The sequence below is a fragment of the Bombyx mandarina genome, chromosome 09, assembly GCF_030267445.1.
Source record: "Bombyx mandarina strain Sakado chromosome 09, ASM3026744v2".
NCBI classification, from domain to species: Eukaryota; Metazoa; Arthropoda; class Insecta; order Lepidoptera; family Bombycidae; genus Bombyx; species Bombyx mandarina.
Genome location: NC_143216.1, coordinates 7597608 through 7619281, shown reverse-complemented (window position 1 = coordinate 7619281; position 21674 = coordinate 7597608). Strand labels below are relative to the sequence as shown.

The 21674-nt window shown below is 35.5% G+C and overlaps 1 long non-coding RNA gene across 1 annotated transcript; it reads right to left on the bottom strand.

Annotated features, from left to right (window-relative positions):
- Positions 1–15738: 15738 nt before the first annotated feature.
- Positions 15739–18290, bottom strand: LOC149502321 (uncharacterized). The gene is made up of 2 exons (XR_016323504.1): positions 17040–18290; positions 15739–16247 (listed from the first exon to the last, which is right to left on the bottom strand). It is a non-coding gene; the product is annotated as an uncharacterized LOC149502321 (long non-coding RNA).
- Positions 18291–21674: the final 3384 nt, after the last annotated feature.

The window sequence follows — 21674 nt, the reverse complement described above, 5'->3', positions numbered from 1 at the left end:
ATGCTTTGTTACATGTCCGTAATTCATTTTTGTACTTAAAACTAGAAATTAATTGCTGGATCTTTCATTTTATTTACTGTTTTTTATGATAGTTAACATTTTATTACTGTATTCTTTAAAATTCAACCAAGCAAAACATTCAAATTACTTATACGAGTATACTTTAATATATTATGTAGTATAACGCAGCTATAAATATGCACAAAATGTTTTAAAACCTAAAGAAGCACTATAAGATTCAGATTACCGTCATAATGTTGGTCATTTATTTTTGATCATAGTCTGCCATGTATTGTATTAATGGTGGAAACTTGTGTGTTTTTGTTACCTTATTTTTAATATAATAAGCGAGTGTTTTGTACTGTTAGTTTTCTAAAAATATGATATGGCGGAGAGGCTGATTCCATGGTGTTTTTAATATGATGACACCAGCCTTGCTGACGCCATTCTCCTTTTTTATCATTGCCTTCACTTTTCCAATGAATTCCATCTATTACATTTCAAATATACGACCATAACAACAGAGAGCTCCACTCCATTTGAGTGCTCATGCCGGAATGTTTTTTGCGACAATAGGCATTCGTATAGTCACAGGTATTTATAGTAGAAAGTGAGGGTAGCTTAGTCATGAATTCTCTTGAATACTGTCTTAGTTCACTTTAATTATTTATAGTTAACTAAATAGTGACATTGCGCCGACAATTATAATATAAAGAAACTGTTGTTCATCCACATCAATTTAGGTTACATACAGGCTTTATCTCATTTATGGGAATTAACGATTTACTGATAATCTTTAATTATAAGAAAACGTATAGCAACTCAGCAACAGCAACACACCTTAGTGGTACACAATAATTATAATTCGTTTCAAATAAGAAATCTAGCTCCATTTGAAAAGCAGGTCGACAGTGCTAACAGGAACTGGTGCATATTCCTACATTGAGAGCTCAATTCACTGTTTTTTTTTCTAACTAATAGTCATTTAGCGCCGAACGTCCATTCTGGTTGTAACTAAGTAGGATCGGGTAATCGCTTAAAATCAGCTGCGTGTTAACTTGTCCGCTCATCATCCAACGGGAAAAAGCAAGCTAAAGTTTGTCTGACCCTTTGACAAAATCTAAAATGCAGTAACTAGCTACAGAGTGCAGTGGAATTACGCGATGAAACGTAAATTATTGTTATTGTATGTCTAAAACACTACAAAGGTAACAATGAAATAGGTACGAAGCAAGAATATCCTTTGTCGTGCTAAAACAAACTGGGCCCTGAGGAGTGGGCGTGACGGCGCGATGGTAAGGCACGCGTTCCATTCGATCGCCGGGATTATTTTGTTATAGATATCGATTTATGAAATCGACCGTACCTCTGTCACGGACGGATAAATGTTAGGGGAAGATAATGTTTAGTAATTTAACTAGATATTGTAAATGTATCAAATGGTTGTGTTCCGTGAACCAAATAATTTAATTTTGCACAAAATAATATTCGTAGGTCAAAAATTTGGTTTGGTATCTCAAAATAATATGTAAATATGTATAATAAATAAAAGACAATGTGATCGTAAATCAACACACTAATTGCCCTTATCTTTTCTTTCTTCATCTTATATTTAAATGTTTAATCAATACGTCAATGAACTTGACACAAAACCACGTGTAAAGTATTGAATAGGTTTTGTAATTTGTTAAGTATGGGCATCATACATCGTGCTACTATGATATCTAGTACAAAATTAGATACAAAAGTTAAAACACAGAAATGAAACATTTATAAGGTGGCAATAAATCGCTTTTTGCAAATTACACGTCGGCGAATACTCATGTCCTTCGAGAACAGTAATTAAATTCTGTGCAATTGAAAGAATCATTCAATGTTGGATACGTATAAACAAGCGCATATAAAATTAGGTCTAGGTGTGTGCAGCTTAGTATCTGCTTGCATAAACTGAAAAGCAGTAAAAACAATGCCTTAATTTGTTGCCCGTTGCCGCAAGTAGATATACTTTCAACATACGCAGCTACTGTGAAATATAGAATAGATATGAATACAATTTATTGAAGAATCTGAAATAAATCACTAATAGTAGTATATGTTATGTATATTTCAAAAATGAAACACGGTGGTCGTTTAATAATAATTATTATGATACCACTCTTAGGATACTCCTGAACTTGTTACTCAGGTACATAAAAAAAAAAGGTACATTCATCATCACCGATTAATTATAATTATCGCTATAATACTTAAGTGTAGTGGAGTACAAAAGTAGTTATTAATAAGATACAACCATAGTATTATAACTGTAAAAGCCTAGCTTATTTGAAATTCTAAAAGACAACAGAAAAGTAATTAATCATTAAGACAAAGTTCACAGCGAAACTAATTTTGTTTACTTCGATATGTTTGAAACTTACGGCACTTAGCTAAATGAGTGTCAGAACGACGCAGGTGTGAACCACCTGCATCTTGATTAGTGATTGCACTTAATTCTATCTATCAATTATACTGTATTTTAATTCAAAACAAAACGGTAAAGATGACGCAATTAATCTGGACTTCATTATAATTTTATTCGTTTACTGTGTTTTTTATTTCTTCATCTATACGGGTGGATCAGCACAGCGCACTCTATAGTTAGTAATTATCGAAACCCATAACTGGCAGCAGCTTACCATAAGACACGAGGTCGATGTCTCAACAGTAACTAGTTCTTACTTGTACTTAGACTTTCTCATTTATAAATAATAGTCACCCAGCTACATTTCGGCACGAAACGTCTCAAATACGACTCAAATCTTTAGTAAACTATAAAAGCATATAAGCAGTGGCCTTTTAATTTATTCTATTTAGCCTATTTATTCAAAGTACTTCTTTTTATGAATATGCTCTTACAACGCAGAACTTTCCCAGTCTCGTCGAATTTAGTTGTGCACTCATATGTATAACCTATGCTAATCTTACTGAATGGATTTAGTTATTATTTTCATTAAAAAAGATTGATAACAGAAGAAAAATAAATTCTATGTTTTTTTTTTTTTTTTTTTTTTTTTTTTTTTTTTTTTTTTTTTTTTTTTTTTTTTTTTTTTTTTTTTTTTTTTTTTTTTTTATGATTGAAAGTTTACTGGTGGCCCGAAGGCCTTTCCAGTTTCACCAGGACAGGTGGGCGAGCAAAGGCTCAGCCAAGAGGGGTGGGATTTGCTAACAACTGCCCGAGCGCCTCCGAAGGAGACCTAACAACTCAAGAGCAATTGTTTCGCGAATGAATCTACTACCGGATCGGAATCGCGACCCGCTGAGAAGATCCGGCGAGAAACTCAGCGGGCTGATGCATGGGTTAGGTTGCACGTCGACCTCTTTGTCGAGTTCGACGAGTACGGTTACCGGGGTCCCTAAGCCTGCCCCTAGTATTAGAGCTGAAGGCATCTAATGCAAAGGTTATTGGATCTGATGGATCCGTAAGGACGTGTCTAGGGCGTCGACGGTGACTGGCTCCTGCATGATCAGGATTCGGGGAGTAGTCAGCGGCGGCAACGATAAGGCGATTATCATGACGCATAGCCTTATCGAAGTATCGTTCCGACGCTGACTTCATGTATTTCCGAATTGATTCGAGGCCCAGGTCGTCGTGTAGGTCAACGTTCCTCACGAACCACGGAGCCCCGACAGCTAACCTGCAAAAGCGGGATTGTAGGGATTGGAGGGTGTCTATGTGTGTGCGGGCCGCGTGAGCGAACACCACACTCGCGTAAGTCATGACGGGCCTTATGCAAGTTTTGTAAAGTGTCACCTTGTTCCGAAGGGACATTTTACTCCGCTTACAGATCATGGGGTAGAGTCTACCGAGAATAAACGCGGCACGGTCACGGACTGATTTTATATGCGGGCGGAATGTCATCGATGCATCCAGGGTAACGCCCAGGTACTTGACCTTCCTGGCCCAGGGTATGGGTTGTCTAAAGAGAGTAATCGGGGGTGTGAGATTCCTCCTCCTAATCCGGGAGGAAATCCGTGTGGAGCTTCCCCTCTGAAATAGCACCGCAGTACTTTTCGCTGGGTTGATGTCTATGCGCCATTTTCGGAACCACTGTCCTAGGGCTAGGGCTGCGCTCTGAAGCTTCTTCGCGATTAGGGACTTATTTCTACTAGAATAGTAAACAGTCGTGTCGTCGGCGAATAAAGCTAAATGGGTCGGCGGCGACCGGGGAATATCGTTGACGAATAAGCTAAATAGGAGGGGTGAGAGGACAGAGCCTTGCGGGACTCCAGCTGTGAGAGGTCGTGGGGAGGAGCGGGTTCCCTCGACTCGATATCGAAAAGAGCGGTTCGTCAAGAAGTCCCGTATGATGAGCACGAGACTATCCGGCACGCCCATGTTGAATAGTTTGAAAATCAAACCATTGTGCCAGACTTTGTCGAACGCTTTTGCGACGTCGAAGAAGAGAGCTCCCGTGTATAACGGTTTTGGTCGATTAAGCCCCACAAGAATGTGCTCCGTGAGGCGGTGCACCTGTTGAACGCATGAGTTATTTGTACGGAATCCGAATTGTTCATCGATGAGAATGCCCTTGGATGAGACGAAGTCTCTGAGGCGTTTGTAGAGCAGACGCTCATACAGTTTGCCTAGAGACATGAGGAGGCTAATCGGGCGGTAGCTCGTCGGATGATTTTTTGGTTTACCGGGTTTATGTATGCCGATAACGTCCGCTTCTTTCCACACCGCGGGAAAGATACAGTTCGCCATAGCGGCATTGAAAATAGATGCCAACATCACGATGAGTTGGACGGGTAGAAGTTTAATAACGCGGTTAGATATGCCGTCGGAACCGGGAGCCTTGCGAGGACGTAGGTCTTTGATCAAGTCTTTAACTTCTATCGGGGTGACGGGTGGTAACGCATCCGATGGTGGCAAGGAGGCTCTGCGTTCTACCTCACTGTCTACTAATTCTACATGAACAGGGTCCACGGATTGAGTGCTGGGCGTGCACTGGGTTTGCAATGTATCGGCCAGCAGCTCTGCTTTTTCGTCATCATCGAACGCCGCGAGTCGGCCTGAGGGGCCTACGAGGGGGGGCATAGTTACTACCGTATCCGATTTGAGAGTACGAGCTAAGCGGTAGTAAGACCAAATTCTATGTATAGAGCTATGCAACATTCAGTTTGCGAGTGTGAATTCGTTGGCATTGTTCGTTTAAAATATTTGAAAAATTAAATATTTGGGAAGTGGTCAAGGTTAAACACGAATACTTAGACAAAAAGACAAATCGAAAACGATTACTTTACTTAATTTATTTTCAGTACACAATTGAGATCTGAGATTTTAGAGTTGTGTTTTAACGAAAATTGTGTGTAGAAAATAGAAGGAATCGACTGTGGTGGTGCACGGTACGGAAGCGACCGTATAATTTTCATTATATTTCGTTCACTTTTTATAGAAGAACTCCTAGACTTTTTTGCTTGCTTAATCTGACGGGCTTTACCGTTGCCCATGGACACCAGCAATGCGAAGGTTACAGCCAAGCCGGTACCTACCGAATGTTGGCATCCACAATGTATTGCATAACGACTGCCCTACGCTTCTAACCGGAAAGTATTTAGTGTGGCCTTCGTTTTCGGACGTGCCGCCCTCACCTTGAGACAAGAGCTCTAAATTGAAATTGTTTACTATAGCGGCTGTTTGTGTGTGGTGGCACACTGGAATGTGTTATTTCTTCGCGGCAGAAATAGAGTAGTGGTTCTTGCTCACGTGGGTCCTTCGACCACTTATCACGTAAATTGTAATTTAGTTAATGCGGGCTCGGTTATTATTACACGAGGCTATTTATTCATCGTGAAAGCCATTGGTCAACATGCTGTATATACTAATTTTATTTTTTATAATTACATTGTTAAATTAGAAAAAGTGCTTCTCTCTTATGGGATTTGGATACCAGCGTAGTTTTTCCGTTTGATAAAACCACACCGGGCGTCCTATCCTTTAGGTCAGTACAACTTCTAAGCGGCGACGACTTTGTAAAAAAGTCAGGCCCATTGAGTTTGATTCGCCGGTCCTTTTCCTCTTTTTAGAACCAGCGGTAGTACTTACTTCCTTTGACTTTCAGGAATTATATTAAAGTTTATCTAAAGATAAATAAATTTTTGCAAAAAAAATGTCCTTAGGAAGTTCACGATATGCAGCTCTTTTCTAACACATTGCGACATGTGAACAACATTGCTTGGTGTATTTAACACAGTTCTTGTTTTACTATGAATTTCAATAAGGCTGTTGACAAAGAAGATTATTACAATTCATTGTGCGTTTCAAAGTACTCCGATAGATGAGAAATTCTACAATAAGTGTTAAAGACTTACGTACGAATCATTCATATGTTTTAATTAGTGGTTTTCTTGGTTGTATTCAGCGTTGTAAATCCATAATCAGAATTTAGTAATAAGCACACGGATCTAGTATGAATTAACCATTTAAATAGTAAGCATTAATCGTACTGGACACGTAAATGATATAAATTATATGTACATATAAATAATATATCTTGAGATATAAGTTTGAATTCTCAATTCCATTGAAGCCTCAATCAAACAACTTTTTAACAAAATTAGTTCATGGTAGAAATAGGATGACGGTAGTCACTCGGACTTGCAATATGGCCTGCCATCAGTACTTAGGTGTTCTTGTATGTACTAGATTGTCGATAAGACTCTTCTATAGATGTATCAAGAGTAGTATTAGCAGTAAAAGAAGTCAGGATCGCGTGTCCGGATTTTGATTAATAACCGAAGAGATTATATTATGTCGTGATATAATGAATACTAATTTTACGTTTTAATCTCTACGTGTTTATTTACATTATATTTATTTATTACCCCTTTAGGCTGAATTTTCAAATATGATTATGAAGATAATTATAATATACCTATCATAAGCAATAGTGGCATATACCTAGTCTTGCCATAAATACTGAAAAAAGGAAAAAAAAAATCTATTGAAAATAACATTTATTACTTTTACAGTGTGTTAGTTTAATACATAAATATAAAACAATTTAAAGTATAAAAAGCTTATTCGAAGTGGTCTCCATTGGCTGCAATACAGTCCTTTAAACATTGAGGCCAGTTATCAATAGGAGCACGCACTCTTTCCATGGGAAAATTTTTCACTGCCAATCGTACGGATTGTTTTAGGGACTCTTTAAATATATATTTATATATATTTAAACGTATATAAGTATATATGGCAGTCTCTGGTGCCCATAACACAGGGGATCCTAATTTGGGACCGGAGAACGTAATTTGCTCCCAGTTATTTATTAATTATTTAAAAATAATTTGGCCCCAGACAGAAGAGCGGGCTTCACGATAGTTCTAAACGAAATCATAGATAAGCAAGTAAATCTTAACCGGGTTGTTGGTTTATTAATGGATTTCTTTTTTGCGTAATGAATTATTTAAATTCAATTTAGATATACTAACAGAAGATCAGAGATAAGATAAGCAATATTCTAATTTAAGAACAACTTAGCATTTTATCTTTTATATTTTCGCAAGAAAACGAGATGCAATCAAATAAAAGAATTGACAAAATTGATTATGAAATTAAAATTAGTCAACAAGTAGGTACATAGGATCTGCTCAATCTGAAAATGGCGCTCAGGAAACACTGTAGAAAAGAAAACTAAAAGATCATAGAAGACGGCCAGAATGTTAGGAATCTACTTAGACCAAATCTTTATTGATCGAGTGGTTCGATTGTTGGTACATGAGTGTTGAACGCATTAAAGATGGTCTTCGTCACTTTCTCGACCAAGGGTCCTAACCCTCGATAGCTGTTGGATTAAAATAGCGAGTAAAACAGCCGTAATACAATACAACGAAACGAAATTTTACTGGTGGTAGGACCTCTTGTGAGTCCGCACGGGTAGGTACCACCGCCCCGCCTATTTCTGCCGTGAAGCAGTAATGCGTTTCGGTTTGAAGGGTGGGGCAGCCGTTGTGACTATACTGAGACCTTAGAACTATATCTCAAGGTGTGTGGTGCATTTACGTTGTAGATGTCTATGGGCTCCAGTAACCACTTAACACCAGGTGGGCTGTGAGCTCGTCCACACAACTAAGCAATAAAAAAAAAAAAAAAAACCTTCGACTTCAAGCTCCATCATTAGGGGTGGCATTCGCGTTGTAATGTTTTTTGGGTTCCACTAGCCGTTTATTACCAGGCGAGTTTATCTAGTTCAGTAAAAAAAATAATCTGATTTTTGTTACATTTATGTTATGACGTGCTATAACTCTACATTCACTCTAAAGCATTTATAAATTATAATACACGGCCAGTATCCGTAGGGGTACAAACCCAAAATTAATTACTACGATACCAGAACTCTCAAAAAGTGGCCTTCATATTATAGTGAATGGTTTTTTAGTAGATATTATATGATGAAAGTTAAAAAATCTATCGAGAGATCTAAAATAATATATGCTTAAATGAGCTTTAAACAATCATTAGATTGGTTTTGAACATAAATTACGATTCAGTGATATCAGATAAGATGAGAATCAGCCGATTCCGCAGTTAAACTGGAATGCGGTTTTATGGGACTTACGAAATTATATACAAAAATGTTGACTGAATAAATACAATCTGAAAGTTGTTCTGACCTTTTAATAAATAAAATAATTTATAAAATAATAGTGAAAACCTATTGGTATTTGTTTAAATCTAAGGGCTACAATAATTAACTATCAATTTTTTAAATTTAATTGCGTGTGGAAATCAATCCAATTGATGGAAATAGATACGTTTGGATATAATATCGTACGATCCATTCAACGTTGTACGTAAATTCAGTATCTAGAGCGTTTCCGTTCTGTGAAGAATAAACTGTTCTCCGTCTGGTTTGCTCGCGCTATGAAATCTATTTAAACAAGGCATATCCATTAAACTAACGCCTTGGAAGCGTTCATAGCATAGTCAAGTTTGCGATTTATATAGGCTTCGGTAGCCATCTACCACAAAATGGTCTATCTTCTCATCTTTCTTGGACGGCTAGAAAAAAAACCTATTAATTTCGATTAGGTTTTGAAATCAATTTTTTTTTGCTCAAAGCGTGCTTGTGTAATAAAATATAAAGCCGGAATTTTATCTGATCGTATGACAACATTTAGATTTTAAATTTGGAGAACAACCCACGTAAGAAATTTAATTTCTAATTCTAAGCATATATACATAAATAAGATCTCATGCCTTTGTCCTCTAGAATCGATTCGTAAATTAATGTGATCTTATTTATTTTTATTATAACTAAACTTTAAGCAATGATTATGTACCTGCTTAGATTTGTATTTATAGAGAAGTATCTGGTCGTGTACAACGCGGTGTGGCCAGCGTCACGACTCAGGCATTGCTTGTCGCGAATGTACCATCTTACTGTTTGTATTTAATAGATATATTTTGGTAGTTTACGGCTTTCTTTGATGTAACATAAATAAGATTTTGAACAATTCGACTAGTTATATATTTATTTTACAATGATTTTCATAGTAGGATTAAATTTAAAAAATTAAAGACCATATAACGGGTAGTCGAGCGCTTAGATTGACGTCCTTAACACGATGAAATATAAGTGTTGGTACGTGAGGAAATTTCGGATAAGAAATATACCATAAAACAAAATTAGTATCTTCGTTGTGCGAAAGTGGACTATTTTTAATATACATAAAATATACTATAACGTATTGATATACAACAGTCCCAATATGGGACACATGTGTCATATTTCATGTTTAGCATGGGATCGTGCAAAATGCTCTATAATCACAGCTTTTTCATTTAAAAAATAAAACTATGCGAAAAAATTGTTCAGCAAGTATACAAGTTAATGATCAATTGTATATGTATTAAATAATGGACGATGTGGGCGCTCTTTGCTACCGAAAACATTTAATTTTAAAGACAGTTTATATCTTATTACAAAGTTAAATGATTTATGAAGTGAACCTTCTTTAGAACGCGCCTAAACTACATATAAAAAGAAAGTAAAATTTAACTCGTGACATACTCGTTACGGCTAGAGAGAAAATATACAAATTAGGACGAGCGAGAGTGAGAAAATAGATAGAGTGTCTCGCGAACCACTCGATCTTGGAGAGAGGAATTTTGCTACTATAGATGCCAGTAACATATTAACTAACTTATATTGAATACTTAATGAAGAATTTAAAAAAAAATCTATATATAATTTTAAAATTTATATAAATGGTGAAGAAGTCGTTTCTCTTATTCACAGCATTCCCTTGTACAAGAGAAATTTGATTTAAGGATGAAAAATACAGAAAACTACAATACTATACCACGTAAGGAATTTCACTGCTTTCACCTGCACCAAGTTGCACGCGCACGCCTTTTTTTTCCAGTGTTTTTTTTTTCATTTTCATTTTTGCACTCAAAACAATAAATACAGCACCGTTCTAAGTAGTTTGGCTTAAGAAAAAATAATCTATTTTTTTAGCAGGGAATAACATGGATTATTTACTTAAAGTTATAATAATAAAATGATTCCAAAATTATTAACAAAGCATTACTGCGTTTAAAATTGTTCTCTGCTTATCAACGATAAGCAAAAACATTTGACTATAATTTTTTTATTACTATCCGTAAAACACGGACAGTCGGCTGTTGTCGATTAAGTTGATTTTATTGCTCGAACAGGTAGTTAATACGCCTAAACCTAGATTGGCAAAAAATCTTGCATCACCGGTTAAAAATGTTTACAAGTGATCCAACAAGTTTATGTATAGCTTAGTTTAGACACTTCATTTTCTAGTTCTGGATTGTGGAGATTTTGCTGTGAGCATCTCACGCTGTGTTACCTACGTGGATCTCGGTCGTGAGCTATCTTTGCATATTTCAAGAATGCTCGTTCAATGCGTGTTTTGGACACAGGTGATACGTAGGCCGTGAGTTCACTTCTTATGTTTCGACTCCTATATTGTATTTCTGTAAATGAGCTACATGTGAGTGTGGAACGTTTTCATTTATTTATATGTGAGTGCAATACAGCTAAGTTTTTGAGTGTAAAGGTTATCGTTATAAATGAAGGTAGGTTTTTTTTTCGAGTATTTTCTTTATGACATCTTTATTTATAATCTTATTCACAAATACGTAGGAAGTATTAAGAATATTAAGCGGCAGGCAGCGGCTTGGTTCTGCCCCTGGCATTGCTGAAGTCCATGGACGACGGTAACAACTCACCATCAGGTGGGCCGTATGCTCGTCTGCCTAAAAGGGCAATAAAAAAAAATTAAAAAAGTAATAAAGACCATTTAACGTTGCTACGTTGCTTGCTTTTACGGTTGTTTGTTCGAAAATCTTTGTTCGAGAAGATGGGAAAGGAGTGATAAAAGTTTTAAGGAATTAAAATGTAGCTTGTGCTCTTGAATTGACACTGCTCTGGGCGTAAATGAAATGAATCGGTGTGTATGAAACTAACGGCCGGGCAACTGCACTCTAAGATTCTCACGTTAGACGAGATTCCCTGAAGCGTCATTGTTTGCAACGGTATCTTTAATGCTATTCCATTCAAATAACAAATAATCATAATTGATGTAAACTCTCAACAGATATGTTGGTGAACATCCAGAACAGTTGGAACTTTGCTTGTTTATGTGTAATTGATATATTAATCATTTCAGTGATCATATAGATCTTTATTAAGTTTTTTCTAAACCTAATTCGAATAGAGACTAATAAGCCATACTACAATTTTATTTGCTATCGTATTAATATACCAAGCAATCAGTATTTGTTTTAATAGAGGTAGAGTTAACATTGTTATTTAAATTTTGACATTCAACAAGTGTGCTATACTGACATCTAAGTTGAAATAAATCATTTTGAATTTGAATTTGAATAGTCTGCGACAAAATTAAAATTTCAATTAACAAAGACAATTATTATTAAATTATTTTTATATTATTATTATATTATTACAATTATATTTTAAAGGAGTAAAATAAAATAAAATAAAACAAAAAGCTAAATAGCATTTTAGTATAATAATATTTTTTATTCAAACTATACGACATTTTATTAGTGAAATTGTTTTATTTCTAAAATGGTATTTTTATCACTAGTTTATTTATTTTATTTTATTTTATTTTATTTTAATTGACACATCGACAGTTTACATCCACATTAAACGTTAATTTAAAATATCTGTTAATAAATATTTATGTGAGTGCGAAATAATAGTTTTTTGGTGAGTGGTTACTGACGCCCATGGACTTCAGCATTCCGGGGACACGGCCAAGTCGATGCCTACCGCTAGAATTAATAATCAGGAGTATTTAATTTAACAATTATGCGTAATTTACAGTAAGCGTTAATTAAACCGAAAATAATTATGATGATATGTATAATAATTTATAATAACTAAAATGGTTCTTTGTAAGATCGTTTTAAATCCATAAGCCTCTGTGATGTCATAGCTATAAATGATGCCAACGTAAAGCAAGCCCGCTTGACCCACGTAATTGTGTGCTGAGTTCGTTTATAATCCCTTGCTGCGCTCCGATCGTCTTTACAATCAACGATTGCTTACTTTTAGAAATTGAATGTTGTGCTCTCACTATTTCTATTTTTTCAGTGATTTCTAAACTGAAAAAATACGAAAGCTGATATCGTTCTAAACATATTCCACAATGAATATTTGATAGCTCCTGGCTATGTAAACTGATAGCGCAATTAGTTGTCTCAATTTCAATAGTAAGTATTGGAATTCGTATTGAATTTAAATTAAAAAAATTGTAAAGTATTGTATTGTATGTAGTATTGTAAAGTAAAGTATAGTATAAGTATATTTGTATTAGTACTTTAGTTGACTACTCAAAAGCGAGTCTTCAAGATTTATTCCGTAGCACGCACAGTATAATGTAAACGTCCTTTTTGTTAGACCTTACCTATTAGTGGCAGGGCAAAAGCGTGCGGAAGTCTGCGCCGACTAATTGGGTTGTATTGAGACTGCAACGGCGCACTATTCTATCGATATAATTATAGTGAGCTCAGCCTTCCGAGCTTCGAAAAATATCGACTCGTCTCGGCAGCACCAATTACGTTTTTTGAATTACTATTAGGCGGCTCTATGCTTGCACGTTATTACGTTTAGATTTTATATCCTTGTGATTTTTTTAAATAAGAATGATTTTTTCATTTCTTGCATCTTATTGAATTTTTTTTTTAAATAGCTTAGATAAAAAAAACAATCTCACGGTCCGCGTGATTTGAAGCGATGACTGGAATTCATAGAAATGTAATAAAATATAAATGTAAATGGCTCCACCCATCACGAGGCTTAAGCTTGATACAACATTTGGATTGGTGCGCCAATTCAGATTCTTAGCTGTTAAGTTAGTTTGTTATCTTTATTTAAGTAAATTCATTATTATTTCTATAATTCGATTTTTATGTGGTTTTAACTGTTCCTATTCTTGTTTTTTTTGATGCCTCTAGATTGTTTCTTTTTGTTAATTGTTACTTTTGTCGATATCAACACGAGTCAGTCCAAAACAGCTTCTTAACGGTATAGCAGGTTCATCTTTGTTGTCTGTCACAAAAAAAACGAGCACACGCAGCTGCGGCTCTGCGGTTTTTTCTTTGTCGAATCTAGGTTTATACGAGCAGTTTTATTTCGTCGTGCAACGCTTTCTTACTCGATTATTTAACCTAAAAATTGTGACGATTCTTAGATTTGTTTACTTTATATATCATAGCAATCTTGTACCACCGTGTTTGTACTTAAATTGTTCTCATATTAAATATTTAACTATATTTCAATATATTTCCGCTTTTTAAAACAGAAATATATCTCAGGGAGAGTTGCAAGAATGATATAAAATATTTAGGAAGAAAAAGACAATTAAGTTTATCTTAATTGGATTTTAGACGAATCAACGACAGTCCAAAAAATTGCGTGTCACTATATTGTACAGTGAGATAAGAAACTGATGTTTGTTATTGGGCAACAAAGGCAACGCAAACTGTCTCTAATGATATACGCCTTATAAAATTCTACGCAGAAGTTTTGCCTTAATTTTTCAAAGAGTCAACTCAAGCTATTGTGATGTGTTGAAACTGCTATTGTTTCCATTACAATGGGCTTACAATGGATACGTATCTCAAAAGGCCGCAAGCTCCCGACCTAGGTCAACTTGTACCCTGTATCGATATGATGATGTTTTTTGAGAGAGAAAAAAAACCCAGCGAATTTCGAGTAAATATTTTGGATACGATTACTATTAGGAGTATATGCTTATTGAGACAACAAAGTCACATTCAGGTGTAAATGTTAAAATTATAAGACTTTTTGCGTAGCCCAACGTTTAGTTTATTATATGTACATCATTACTGGTGGTTAATATGTATTATTTAATAATTATTATTACGTATCTCAGTAATATATTTACTGGTGGTAGAACCTCTTGTAAGTCCGCATGGGTAGGTACCACCGCCCTGCCTATTTCTACCGTGAAGCAGTAATGAGTTTCATTTTGAGGGGTGGGGTAGCCGTTGTAATTAAACTGAGACCTTAGAACTTATATCTTAAGGTTGGTGGCGCATTTACGTTGTAGATGTCTATGGGCTCCAGTAACCACTTAACAACCAGGTGGGCTGTGAGCTCGTCCAATAAATAAAATATCACACGCCGAGTTCTGGATGTTTACTCACACTAATGCTTGTCTATAGCCCATAACCATAAGTGGTGGTATCTACCCGTGCGGCCTCATAAGACGCCTTAAATCCACCACCAAAGGGGAATGCCCACTCTCCATAGTGTGCTGGGCCCAAGATAGACATCAAATATACTATAAAAATGGACTGATTCAAATTCTTAAATGTATTGGATATCTAAAAAATATATTGAAATTAACGCTACTATTATAAAAAATACAATAAAAATAAAAATTCGTTTTGAGGTTAATTTTCTATATAAATAAGTGTCGGATTGTGAGATACTTCAAGAACTTTTCTTTTCTTAATGTTTAAGATGTTCCTAATGTATTTTTATCCAATTGTAGTTATTAGGGTATAAAAAAAACACACATGCTTCTTTAAATATCTATATTTTCTTCATCTTCATACACAATTAGTAAATCATCTAAAAATAGCACAGGAGCATATACACGGTTTTAAATCTCGGTTAGGTTAAAACCACAATTCACACAATGTTTTTCAGTCGTAGTATGAAAAGTTATTGATAAAAGTAAAATAAATCGAAGAAAAATCAAAACACATCCATTTTTAATGCAAGCACAAGCAGCAAGCGAAGTGTCGGTCAGTCAGATTAAATTCAGTGTTGTCAGTATAAAGACAAAATAATTACATGAAATTCATATATCAATTTTTTTTTTAAATAACCGATAGTTGATTTATTTTTTAATCTTTTTTTTACGAGTAATGTGTACTTTTTATTTTTTATTTTTTTTGTTTTAGTTGCACGTATTTAAATAACAATACTAGTAAAGTTTTTATTTATTGCTTAGATGGGTGGACGAGCTCACAGCCACCGTGGTGTTAAGTGGTTACTGGAGCCCACAGACATCTACAACGTAAATGCGCCACCTACCTTGAGATATAAGTTCTAAGATCTCAAGTATAGTTACAAGTTAAAGTCCAATGGGTATATCTTTAATGTTATTTTATGTGCTTATAATCGATTAAAATCCATTGATTAATGATAATACTTAAAATGATTTATTTATATGTTTTATTTATAGACTTAAAATGTTTACTTAATACGTAAAAGGTTTTGATGCTGGCAATATTTTTCCCGCAAAAATAAAAAACCTTGTTTTTTCAATAGAGTTACTTTTTTTAAACTACTTATTGTAAACTGGAGTGGCGCTTATTTAGAAGAAAGTAAATGCATATTTATTTATGACAAAATTAATGAACTAAGTATTTTTTCTCTACCCATTCTAACCGGCGCCATCTAGGCGGGCTCCGGATAGCCTCCCGACCGAGAGGGCTGGTGATCGTGGCGCTGACGACCGCCAGTCCAGCGTTCCGAGGGGGAGGGTGATGGGAGAGATGTGTTCCGCACTAAACGCTTCACTCTCCCCCCTTTGCCTTTTCATGACTTCTGTCTTATGCGAGGTTTGGATGCTGGTTGTTGAGCGACAGGAGGTTTTAGTCGGTTCGACTCCGACATACCCCGCCCGCCATCCCTAGTGGAGAGTGGGAGTCCGGCGATTTCCTCCTGACCAAAAAAAGAAAAAAGTATTTTTCTCTAATCTATTGTCCCCTTTGGGCCTGAAATGGGCATTCCCCTTTAGACTATTTCACTGGTTTCATTGTTTAAAACGCCCCCCGGATTGAGCACCGTGACCTTACCTACTTGTCAGGTTACGTTTACATAGCCTCTCAAGGCTATCAGCTTAGATAAGAAAAAAGCATGGTTTAAAATATTTTGTGGTTTTGAACTAACCTCGTGTAACATTTATGTCAATCAATCTCTATGAAAATCACGAACAGGTTGAAGTTTAACTAACGTTTTTTTTCCTCATAACAGAGAATGTGATAAACCAATAGAATTTTGTAATCAAAATTTGATGTTGTGATTCTGAATTTGGGTTGACACAAACGAGTTCAGATAATAAACAGCTTAATGATGTTTATTAAGAAGATGTTTGGCAACTGTTTTGTATTGAAATTTGAAAGTAACAAACAGTTTATAAGCAGTTTTCTTTCGTTTAGCGTTCTTAGTTTCCATTATATTATTATGATTAGGAAAACTAAATGTTAACCGTATTCTAATGTAACACTTCGCTAATCATAACAACGGCGAGACTAAAATGTAAATAGCTAGTTTGAACACAATATTTTGTCATTTAATCCTATTTACCCGTTTCAGAGTTATTCAGTTCTGTCGTGAAGGTGTGCAGAGTATTGCATCGATCAAAGTCGTCTGGCGTCGACCGCCGACCGATACTAATAGCCGCTTAGAACTCACTCTGAGAACACCTATAGATAGTACCTTTAAGGGACTTACCTGTCTAGCAACTCCGTTGTTGATTGTAGCTGAAACTTTGATCTTGTGTCTCAAGGTGGATAATGACATACACGTTCTGATGTCTACGGGCTCCGTGGATGGGTCATTTGCTCGTTCACGTATTTGTGGAATAAAAAAATACAAAAGTAGATAACAACGATAAAGAATTCACTATTTTATAGATCGTGCAGTTCAATTAGTAAATAGTAATAGTAAATAGTGCTTTTCAGGATATTATCAAAATAACCCTTTTACTCATATCTGGTCATAAAATATTTATAACAACTGATACCATGCACCCCACGCTTTTATACAATAACACCATTTTTTATTACAATAATTTTAATTCAAATTTCGTAAAATTTATTTTCTATTTTTTAGTTGGATTTTTTACAAAAGCGTATTTTGTTAGTTTTTTTAAACTATTATTTATTTTTCATTTTTTTGTTGAATTTAATTTTTTTCAATTTTTTTTAATATTGAATTGTCATCAGTCCTTAATAAGTATACCAAGTTTCGAGTTAATCCGACGTTCGGAAGGGGGTCAAAATCATGTTCAAAGATTCCGTTACAAAAATACATACGTCTGAAGCTGATAAAAGCGTGTTAAAATAACCCTTGTTTTTCTTCTTGAAACATAATATCATATTTTTATGTCAATTACGGATATCAGCTAAGCCAAGTTCACAGTAAAACTAAAATGAAAAATATGAACAAATAACGATGGTAGATCTAATTGCTTAAACTAACAAATAGGTTGCATTTCGGCGTCCTCACCCACAAAGAAAGTTGGGCGGCTGTCGTAGTTAGTTGAAGCAGTTTGTAACGTCTGAGTGGGGCGGGGTGAGACACGGAGGGGGGTACCGCTGTGCGAACAAAGCCTTCCGTGAAAGCCTTCGGACGTTGATAGATGCGATAAGCTCAGATGCAAGTAAAGCTTCTTGCATTTTCATGGTGAATCTTTGGGTTTTTGTCATTTGTTTTATCTAGATGTTTCTTAGACACTGCAACTGTCTGCAACCAAGTGATAAATGAGCTTTTTATTTTAAGCGGACGAAAATGGTCTCACTATAGATACAGTTTATCTTAATGGTTTACACAAACGGCTCATTTTAGATATTATTTTTCTTGAAATGAGATACCTCGTTAAGCATACTTATCGTTCATGCATTTTGTGACGATGAAACGACGAAGGTACTTCGCTTGTCGCTTAAACCTATAACTATTTTCTTAAATGCACCGAGACTTAATATATTTAATATTCCTAGACCATACCGTAAATCAGTCTTAGACCACAATACATATGAGAGAGAGAGAGTATTCTTTATTGTACACCAAAAAACAAATAAACAGTGCGATACATTAAACGGAATTATGTACATATTTTCGAATAGTAGTAACTGAATTCAAATATTAAACCCATCTTTTTAGTCTAGTAGAACAGTTTAAAGTAATGTAGTCTTTTTTTTTTTTTTTTTTTTTTTTTTTTTTTTTTTTTTTTTTTTTTTTTTTTTTTTTTTTTTTTTTTTTTTTTTTTTTTTTTTTTTTTTTTTTTTTTTTTTTTTTTTTTTTATTGCTTAGCTGTGTGGACGAGCTCACAGCCCACCTGTTGTTAAGTGGTTACTGGAGCCCATAGACATCTACAACGTAAATGCGCCACACACCTTGAGATATAGTTCTAAGATCTCAGTATAGTCACAACGGCTGCCCCACCCTTCAAACCGAAACGCATTACTGCTTCACGGCAGAAATAGGCGGGGCGGTGGTACCTACCCGTGCGGACTCACAAGAGGTCCTACCACCAGTAAAAAAGTCTGGGTAGTAAAGCCGATGTAGCGTTAGGCACGAAAATACCACGTCGTTCTGTTCTGTGGTGCAACGTCTTAAATGCATTTTCTTATAATTTAGAAGCGTCACGTAGCCGGCCCGTAGCTCTAGCCTTTAAACTTGTAGCCCTGAGGCAAGCTCGCTGCATAAAAACGCAAAGAAATTTGCAGCTACCTCTTTTTATCTCTAGACGGAATCTTTTAAATTGTGAAAGTAGATTAAGCTGAAAAAAGCGTTGCTTTAAAAAGGGATGCAAGGCTTTTTTGTCTAGTGAAACGAAATAATTTGTATTGTTCTTTGTCAGCTAAAATGTCTTCAAAAGGAAAATTGCAACAATATACATACTATATTATTTCATCCAGAAGGATGCCGAAGACTGGGCAAAGTGGAGTAATTTAAGTAAGAAAGTCGATCCTGGTACGCAAAATGCTAGGACGAAGAAGATAGTATATTATTTCAGAGTCACGTTATTAATTTGAGTTAAAAAAACAGAAAAAATGCATTTCAAAACAGAACATTTATTTTAATGTAAAAAGTCAAATAAAGGATGAAACTATACTGAGACCTTAGAACTCATATCTCAAGGTAGGTGGTGGCATTTACGTTGTAGATGTCTATGGGCTCCGGCAACCACTTAACGGCAACACCCGAGCAATAAAAAAACCTATTAACTAACTTTAATATAGGGCCTTTGGCATTTGCCAGTTACTACTACCAATGATCTAAAATGTTTTCCAGAGAATTATGAACGAAAATTGCTAAACTAAGTTTGAAAATTTTATTTGTTAAAGTTCGAGGACGTCACTGCCTCCCTATGCCTATCCATAAAGGGGGGAGACTGAGCGGGTGCAAGGGGTGGGTGGACGACGTTGATCGATGCACGTCTTGCGCCGGAGGCTGCACCCGACGTAATTCATTAAACGCTGAAACTGCAAGCGGATTTTGTGTATTAAAGCTATTGCTCACGAGAGAGACGTCCAGTCAACCATGTACATTGTATACATATATTGTAATAAATTTCAAGTTAATAGAACAGTTTCATATTTTTTAGAGCGTACACTGTTTTTCTTGTTACGATATGCTCAAAAAAAGATTTTTGCTACGGCCATCAAAATTTCAAAACAATGGAATACACTAAAATACACTTTGTGTGCCTATTCATTGAGCTATCAATTTACTGGTTTGTGATCTCGATCGGTTAGCGGTAATACTACTGGATAGTGGTAGTACTATTTCTATCAGAAGCACTCTGCATTCTAGTTTAAGCTATGGAAGATCCGACCCATCTTAAGCAAATCAAACTTTAACTTCGTGTTTCAAGACGAACAGCGGAATGGACGGTGTTATGTCCATATGCCGACCCGGTAACCCCGTACCACTAGGTGTACTTACGGCCTATATCATTTAGTGCAATAGAGTAATTAAAGAAGTCAGTTATTTCAATGCAATTTATAGAAGCTGTTTTACATCGTGATGTTTGCCTTGAAAATCTGCCTTATTTCTACTCCTCACATATTTTGTTGCAAATTTAAATGTAACTCACAACAGTTCTATACAATAAATTATGATTTATCTCTGTACTACAATAGCAATGACGTAAACAAACGCGCAAAAACGGACAAACGCACATAAATTGCCTATTTATATTTTTAAAGTCATTTTACAATAACAGAACTTGGAACATAAAAAGTTATTGTAAACACGTGTGAAGCGTAAGTACGTGATGTAATTGATGTCGCTTCGGATACGATAAGCTACATTTAAAAGTATGGAGTACATGGCTTCAAAATGTTTTAGTATGATTTAGAAGATTTATAAGTAGAGTAAGGGAAAGTTGTCACACTTTCTTAAAACTGTGTTTGATACGCTATTGACGTTAATATATAGATGTACTCGTATATCATAATGTGAATACGAGAACCTTAAGACAAAATTTGAAGCCTTCATTGTAACTACTACATAAATAAACCCATACCCACTGAGTTTCTTGCCGGATCTTCTCACTAGGCTGCGATTCCGTTCCGGTAGTAGATTCAGCAAAGCACGGCTCTTGCTTGGGCTAGTGTTAGCAATTTTCTCAGATTGAGCCCGTGAGCTTACCTACCGGTCCGCGTGAAGTTGGAATAGCCCCGCTACCAGTGATTAGGTAGAAAAAAAAACCCGTTGAAAACTGGACTACATAAGTGATTTGCGGCAGGATGGTGACCCCTTTTTATATTTATTACACTATGTTATTCCATAGTGGAAGCCGTTTAGTAGATATGTGCTTACTTATAATAAAATTGTACCAAATTGTGCTAGAGTCGCATCACTAGATGTGAATACACAGACCTCTTACCCTGGGCCACGGACCTCGTTTTAGCGTGATAGGTTTGATGATCTCTAGAGATTAATTTGCAGGGAGGCGACGGAGAGTGCGCCGCCATGTAGACGTCTAGATGGCGTCGTGGAGAACCAGTGAAAACGCCACAGTTTTGCAGAGCGCTACTTCCGATAATACCACTCCTTCTGCTCGAATTCAAAGCAAAATTAAGAACCTTATTATTAAAAACGATACGATATTTACTAAAAGATAAGATAAAATTAGTCATAATTCAATTTTTAATTTAGAAATGTTAATTTTGTATTATTATTTATTCATGCATGTATACATTTAATCCAGATTGTCATAGTGATCGATCATTTATTTGCATTTTGTAAATTTATTGCAAACAATATATTATGGTAGTAGTATAATGATCGCGAATAACTTTCGCGACGAAGCAATAGCACTGTACAATAAAAACCAAACCTGCGAAAGTCATAGTT